This window comes from Pongo abelii, chromosome 11 (genome assembly GCF_028885655.2).
Source record: "Pongo abelii isolate AG06213 chromosome 11, NHGRI_mPonAbe1-v2.0_pri, whole genome shotgun sequence".
NCBI classification, from domain to species: Eukaryota; Metazoa; Chordata; class Mammalia; order Primates; family Hominidae; genus Pongo; species Pongo abelii.
This window is the reverse complement of record NC_071996.2, coordinates 137,867,378-137,875,750: the sequence shown is the minus strand read 5'-3', so window position 1 is coordinate 137,875,750 and position 8,373 is coordinate 137,867,378. Positions and strand designations below refer to the sequence as shown.

The window sequence follows — 8,373 nt, the reverse complement described above, 5'->3', positions numbered from 1 at the left end:
AAGGCTACCCAGGGGCCCTGGGCTTGGGTGAAGGGCCGAGAAGCACTGGAACTATTCAATGAACCTGGGGACACAGGAGGGGCAGATTGAGGTGTCCTGTGATTGCACAGGACAAGAGGAGGGTGTTTCCTTCAAACTTCACTGCCCAAAGCCGAGGTCAGGTCATTTTGCTGGAGCAGCTCCTATTTCTTCTTGCAGCATTTTTTTTTTTTGTCTCTGAGATTTTTCTCTTCGATTCTGCACACCGCACCCTTACTATGGAACATTCTGGAGGTCATTTCATCTTCAGGACTCCCCATGGGCTCAACTGAGCCTTCTTCCCTGAGACTGCATCACAACCGGCTCCTCCCCTCTGGCTCTCCCCTGTACTTCTCTCTGTCCCTCCCCTGTACTTCTCTCTGCCCCTTCCCTGTACCTCTCTCCCTCCCGCAGTGCTGACCTAGGAGGCTCTCAAATCTCCATGGAGGATCTCCATGTCAGAACCAGAGGGTGCGGCCTTGATATGCAGACCAGACGCAGAGGCTACAAACTCTCCCAGAAGAGGCTGCAGTATAAGGAAAGGCACAGTGTTGGGAAAGTACGAAAGTCTCAGAGACTGATTGATTAAACCCCGGGTTAATTTATTTACACTACTCAAACAGGCAAAAAGCCTGTCACAGGGTCTAGAACGTCAAGCTGGCTGGTCAACAAGCTGTGTCTTGAGTCTTTCAGAAATGAAGGCGTTATCAGGCTGGATGCGGTGGCTCATGCCTATAATCCCAGCACTTTGGGAGGCTGAGGTGGGTGGATTACTTGAGGCCAAGAGTTCAAGCCTGGTCTGGCCAACATGGCAAAACCCCATCTCTGCTAAAAATATAAAAATTAGCTTGGCGTGGTGGCGCGTGCCTATGGTCCCAGCTACTCAGGAGGCTGAGGCACGAGAATCACTGGAACCCAGGAGGTAGAGGCTGTAGTGAGCCAAGACTGCACTCCAGCCTAGGTGGCAGAGTGAGACTCTATCTCAAGAAAAAGAAGGTGTTATCAAGTTGCTCAGGGAGGACAGGACACCTGGTACTGTTGTCCACTTAGACTATGGACCTGACTCTGAGTGATTCGGGGCTTCTCCTGAATCCTGACCTCTGAGCTGATTCTGCCACAAACCTGCAGGGTAAAATGAAATAACAAAACAACAGCAACACACACACACACGTACACACACACACACACACACACACACAACAAAATGAAAAACTTGTCTAAGATTTAAGATTAAAAAAACATTGTTTAGCCGGGCATGGTGGCTCACGCCTGTAATCCCAGCACTTTGGGAGGCTGAGGCAGACGGATCACCTGAGGTCGGGAGTTCGAGACCAGCCTGACCAACGTGGTGAAACCCCATCTCTACTAAAAATACAAAAATTAGCCGTGCGTGGTGGCCGGCACCTGTAGTCCCATCTACATGGGAGACTGAGGCAGGAGAATTGCTTGAACCTGGGAGGCGGAGGTTGCAGTGAGCCGAGATCGCGCCACTGCACTCCAGCCTGGGTGACAGAGCGAGACTCTGTCTCAAAAAAAAAAAAAAAAAAAAAATTGTTAGTCGTCAATGCGTGATGACTAAATAACATTCACACTTAATTTCTGGGCTTGGGTGAAGGGCCAAGAAGCACTGGACCTATCCAATGAACCTTAATTTCTTATTGTGAATAGGCACCATCTCAGCCTTATGAACAGGCTGCAATTTATCTGATGGAGAGATTATTTCTTAGAAACATGACTAACTGGTGATTTTGGTATGATCCATGTTTTTTGGGCCAGATGACTGTGGGGAAATCAGGGTCAAGATAATAGTTGAATGGTCACACACAGTGGTCCTAGGGTACTGCCTATACCTGCCATTCCGGGAACTCCATTTGCTCATTGTGGAAGTCTCTCTAACTATTTCTGTTTTCTTTCTTTTTCTTTTTTTTAACAACTGATAATCAATTTATTAAAACAGTTGACTTAAGCAACTGCAATGTTGACTTCTACCTCACCTCCTGGCTCATTACTTATGGAAGTCATCTGCCTAACAATCTCAGAAGGACTGTGCAAGTCAATGAGTCGCTTGTGGAGTCTCATCTGGAAACCATCCCATGTCTTAGGACCTTCACCACAAGGAGTTTTTCTTGTAGTGATTCTCAAAGTCTTGGTAGGCATTCCAACTGGTCTTTTCACTTTGAGATTCTTTTCCTTTGCTCCTCGGATCAAGTCAGCACATACCTTTTCCAGGGATTTTACACTGTGGCTTGTTAGAGTGATTCAAATTGGGTGAATTGCCACCTCCGGCTCCACACGTGTTTTTCCGGTATCCTTAAAAGCCATGGCTGCTGTGCGGCTTCCTGGCCGACTTGTTCCTCGGCGAGAGCGAACAGCAGTTAGTCAGGAGCAGGAGCTTGTGGATCAGCGACTATTTCAAGAGGGTTGTCTCAGCAGTGGTGGAGAACGTAGGCTCGGTGTCACCTACACCTGCTGTCTCCCTGTCTTCCTCCTGGGACCGGTGCTGTGAGCTGTCACTGGGTCAGAGCCTGGAAGCTGCTGTTGCTGCAGGGGGTCCCGGGGTTCAGCTGCTCTTTGCCAATGCCAACAGTGCCTGGGTTGAGGCTGCCAGTGCCTGGGCCTGAGACCTCCTGTAAGGCAATGTCCTCTATCCCTGCAGACTTCACAGACACCAGACCAGGGCTCTGTGCCTCTGGGCCATGTGGCCACCCCTTAACAGGACAATGCCCTGTTGGGGGCTCTGGGGATGTCATGATCAATAAGCGCAGTCCCTTAAGGGCCCTTAAGGGCCTAGCAGGATCAATTGGCATAATCTGTGCTTTCACACAAACAAGCATAGGGAGCACCCACCCCAGTTTTGGGGATTCAAGGATCCCCAGGAGAGAGCCTGAGCTGCAAATGTTGGGCTCGAGTTGTCCAGGTGAAAGGCAGAAAGAGGAGTGCCCCGCTGCAGAGATGCAGGTGAGGCCGGTCCCTGTCCTGCACTCACCTCTCCTCAGGATGCAGGCCAAGTCCCAGGGGCAGGGCTCCGGCTGAGCTGAGGGGTGGACTGTGCTCAAAACAGCACTTTCCCTCTGGGCCCTGGACTAAGGGGTACCCCCTGGCTCCCCGGCCTCCCCTGAGGGCCCTCAGTCCACTGTGCAAACAGCCCCATAGTGCTCTCTGCAGGAGCTCCTGGAACACCAGGTCCACTGCCTTGGGGGTTCCCCAGCTGAGTCCAGCCCTCTGCAGGTCCCCAGTGCCCCTCCCTCCAGAGTGCACTTGTTAATATACACAGCACCCAGGTAGGAAAGTCCTGTGTAAGGAGTTCTGGCTCTATATTTTTCTTAATATACACTTTGCGTCTTTATTAAAACGTCTTTTATCAACATCTTCCAATTTCACCATTTTCCCCCAGGCTTGCTTTTATGAGAGTAAAATCAGAGACACTCATATCCCGTGGCCTTCCTTGCACACTGGTCTTCTCTGGCAGTGACCGGCATCATCATTGACCCTCTACACACGCCAGGAAATGGGACTGTCCTAGCATCCAGTTTCCACCTCCGTGGATCCCCACAGGCAACACTATTGTGATTTTGGTCCTGATAATTGGTGGGGATGGTCCGTGCATTGCAGGTGTGTTGAACAGCTCCCCAGGCCTCTACCTACCAAGTGCCAGCAGCACTTCTCTCTGGTTGTGACAACCAAAAATTTCTCCAGAATCTGGAGGGTTCAGTCACCCCCACTTGAGATGCACTGCATGATCTTTATCTTCCAGATCTGTTCACTTTTCTTTAATGCCACCTTCACCACTCCATCAGGTGCCCTCGCTGGCGGCTCCATTTCCAGTCTCATCCCCTCTATATCTCATTTGCTATCGCTTCTGTAGCCATGTTCATTTTTCCTTTTTTATTTTTTTTTTGTTTTTTTTTTTGAGATGGAGTCTTGCTCTGTCACCCAGGCTGGAGTGCAGTGGCATGATCTCGGCTCACTGCAACCTCCTCCTCCCGGGTTCAAACCATTCTCCTGCCTCAGCCTCCAGAGTAGCTGGGACTACAGGCGTGTTCCACCATGCCCAGCTAATTTTTTTAATTTTAGTAGAGACAGGGTTTCACCGTGTTAGCCAGGATGATATGTTCACTTTTCTAACATTGGCCGATCATGTCACCTTTTGCTTAAAATGTTTCAGTAGGTTCTCATTGCCCCTAAGTCAAAGGACCATATCATTTGCACAGACCCAAAACCCCATCTGGTGAGACACCACATCCCGCCAGCTTCGTCGTGCCCCCTGCCCTTCATGCTCATGGTCTTTGAGCGTCAGGTGCTCTTGTTCTCAGGCTCTTCCTTCATGTGGAAGGCTCTCCTGTCTCCTGTTTATCATTTAATTGACAGGATGGAGAATGTGACTTCATTCCCTGGCATCATCCTTATTCCTGCACTCTGCACCCAGGGCCTTTTTTTTTTTCTTTTTTTGAGACAGTCTCACTCTGTCACTCAGGCTGGAGTGCAGTGGCATGATCTTGGCTCACTGCAACCTGCACCTCCTGAGTTCGAGCGATTCTTCTGCCTCAGCCTCCCAAGTAGCTGGGATTACAGGCACCGACCACCACACCCAGCTAACTTTTTTTTTTTTTTTTTTTGTATTTTTAGTAGAGATGGGGTTTTACCATGTTGGTCAGGCTAGTCTCAAACTCCCAACCTCAAGCAATCCACCGGCCTTGGCCTCCCAAAGTGCTGGAATGACAGGCGTGAGCCACCACACCAGGCCTGCACCCAGGGCCTTTCTACCGCAGCACCGTTCACATTATTGTGGGTGGGGAGGGAGGCAGAGAGAGAAGGCAGGATTCTCCAATGAAATATGCTTGGGAGCTGTTGAAGCATCACGCTGTGTGCAACGGCTCATGCCTGTAATCCCAGCTACTCAGCCTTTGTTTGCAAATCTTCACAGGTTAATTTGGTTTCAGTCCAGATACAAGTTTGGAAGAAGAGAAATGCTAATTTTGTCTGAATTGCTAAGAAGGAAGGAGTCTTCAAAGTCACGGAATGATGAAGTTACAAGTAACCAACGAGCAGCAGGTGGGCCCTTAAGGGGCAAGCAGGCTGCACCTGAATGAGACACCCGACGAGACACACCTGAGCAGGCTCTGGGCTCCATGGTTGGAGTGATGGGGCAGCTGATCCCCACCCAGGCCATGGCACCTGGTGTCCTAGGTCGACCTGCTGCATTCAACGACTTAATTATAATTTTTAATATTTTTCTTAAAACATATTTATTGTTCCTTTATTGTATAACTACATATTTATGGCCCCAAATTTGAAAATAACACAAAATAGAAAGAAGCAAATTAAAATCACTTATAATTTTGCCTCATAGAGTATCTGTTGACAATTTGGTTCATTTCCTTTAAAAAAATATTAGGCGTATATGCTGCATATTGTTCATAGTCTGTTTTTGCGCTTAAGCTTTCATTTCAGCATTTCCCATTGCCATTTCTGAGTCCTTGAAAACATAATTTTCATGAATGCACTGTCCCACCTTAAGGATGGAATTGAATGGTCTTGGGGCACTGAAATTGCGACAAAGATTTAGAGCTTTAGCATTCATAAGGAATTAAGCTCTTCTCCCTTGTCAGAATTGTTTAGGAATGTGTTTAAAGTTTTGCAAATTATTTTTGTTTTGTTTTGCTTAAATTTTAGCTACAATTTGTAATTTAATTGCAAAGTTTATAAAACATCCTATACAATGAGGCCATTTTTTTTGTAATACTAGATGTTCTTATGCTCTGTTTAATTAGTCACTTTTGAAAATATTGTTTAGTTGCTTGAAAAGAAGGTATTTTTTTTTTGTTTTGAGGCTCTAAACTTGTTTTTAGGTTATGACCTAGTTGGCCATATTATTATCCAAATTTTCTATGCTTCTTAAAGTTTTCTATACATTCCTTGACTTGCAAAGGAAACCTTTTGGTCTATTAAAATTTCCTACCACAAAATTTTGTGTGTGTGTGAATTTCTTCTGAGATTTTAAACTGTACTTGCTTTAAATATGTCAACGCTATATAATTTGGCATATAAAGATTCATGACTGTTGTAATTTCATTATGACTATATTTTTACTAACATGAAACAATCTTTTCTGTTTATTTTCTCTTGCACATTGTTTTGTCTGATGTCATGTTTTAAACTCCTGATTTATTTTACTTATGTATGTCTAATTTATCTTTGTTCATCTTTTAAAATAATCTATTTTGGGGCCAGACACAGTGTTCATGCCTGTAATCCCAGCACTTTGGGAGACCGAGGTGGGCAGATCACTTGAGGCCAGGAGTTTGAGACAAGCCTGGCCAACATGGTGAAACTACGTTTCTACTAAAAATACAAAAATTAGCCGGGCATGGTGGCAGGAGCCTGTAATTCCAGATACTCAGGAGGCTGAGGCAGGAGAATTGCTTGATCCAGGGAGGTGGAAGTCGCAGTGAGCCAAGAGCATGCCACGCACTCCAGCCTTGGCAAAAGACAGAGCAAGACTGTTTCAAAAAAAAAAAAAAACAAAAGAAAAAAATCTATTTTTTCCTTTTGTTTTCAGTGAGTCTCAATGACACACACTTACATTTCCCTTTCAATCCAGACTTAGAGTCTCTGAAAAGGAGACTTTAACTGTTTTGTTTGTTGTCTCAAAAAATATGTTTGCTGTTACTTTTGCCATCTTATTTTTCTGCTCTGTATCTTTTTAATGGATGTTTGATTTTTCTGTTATTTTCTGTCTTTTGCTCTATAGACTACATTTTATTTTCTTTCTATAATTTGGAAGATATATATTCTATTTTTAATTGTACTAATATTATCTCTAAGTTATAAGATTCTTCACCATCTGTCCAAAACCTGACATCTCTTGACTGGCTTCATATCTGCTAAAATGATATCCCTAGACCGCATTTAGAATCACACTGTAGTCACCTAACACATTTGAGCTGGGCTATAGAAATGTCTAGCACATGCCCCACAATCCCCTCAGTGTTCACTCTGTTGCTGACAGAATTCTCTTCTCAGATCTTTAGCAGGAGAGAGGACCATTAGCCACATTTCTGGTGTTTATCAGTGTGGAGTCTCCTCTTGCCCCTTCTGTCTGGAAAAGAAAAGTGTTTTAATGACCAAGGACCTCTGGTTGCTTCGCTTAGTGGGTGGAGTCTTTAAGAAATACAGATTAGCAGGACTGTTGTGGTTGGGGTTAAAGAAGTGGCCCTCTTTGCCTTGGGATGCAACTCCATCTTGCTTGGAGTTTGGTACTCAGCTTCTCCTGGGCACTTGTGAGGTGCCTCTGCGATGGGCTTGGCGCCCTCTTTTCTGACCGTGGTGCTCTGCCTCAAAGCCGCATTGCGCATCAGCTAATGAGAGTTTCTCAATCTGTCCTCATCTGCACTGCTATTGGCAGAAATTGTTCCTAGACTGTGGCCAAGCATTAATTGGTATTCTTAGCTTCTGGTGCAGTTGCAATTTTGCAATTTTGCATGTGCCGTCAATGGTGTTTTCATGGGAGGATGGGAGCGGATGAATCAGGCAATCAGGCACCTGCTATGAGCCACCATATTAATCTGGGAGTCTGCAAATTTGGCTCCGAATGACAGAAAGAGAACCATGGTGCTTTCAGTGTTATATAAAGCTCATGGCTCTCATTTCAGCTGATTCCATAGTCCAGGGTTTCCTAAATAATGTGTTGAAAAGAAAGAGATAATAAAACATGCCACATTTTTTTAAAAGTAGGGGAGAAAGAGGGATTCCGTGGTCAACAAAACTGGAGAAATCATACACTCTATGCCTCTTGCACATTCAAATTAAAACCTGGTGTGTTCAAAACAAGAAGTGTCCTGCAGCAAAAAAAAAAAAAAAGAAAAGAAAAGAAAGAAAAAGAAAAAGAAAACTGGTGTAACTTTGTTTAGACCATCACATCTCAGTACTTGACTTTGAAACCTTTTTGGTAGGGTCCCTGGGAATGTCTAACAGAATTGGTGTTTTTCCGAAGTACAGTGGGGAGATCAACGGTCAGTGTGGGCGTAGGAGAGTCTGGGTGAGAGGGCAACTCTGCTCCTCCAGCCCCTGCCCAGGTTTCACCAAATCCTGGAGGTGCCAGACAGACTCACTAAGGACACATGGCTTGACCATTCTTTGATATTATTCACTTTACTTAGATCTTCAGAAAACAAAATGCCTGGACCATATTTTTTTAACTTTCCATGGAGCCAATGCTACTGATTTATAATTCACAATGTATTTTTAAGCTTCATAGAGAATGAATTCAGTAAGCTTTTATTTACATGGCATCTCTATGTCTTATATAAAACAGCAAGCGAAGGTGATACTAGTGTTACTCAATATCCAAGAATA

At 45.2% G+C, this 8,373-nt stretch overlaps 1 pseudogene; it reads right to left on the bottom strand.

Moving 5' to 3' along the window:
• Positions 1-1,980: 1,980 nt before the first annotated feature.
• On the bottom strand, positions 1,981-2,340 carry LOC112132348 (small ribosomal subunit protein uS10-like; annotated as a pseudogene).
• Positions 2,341-8,373: the final 6,033 nt, after the last annotated feature.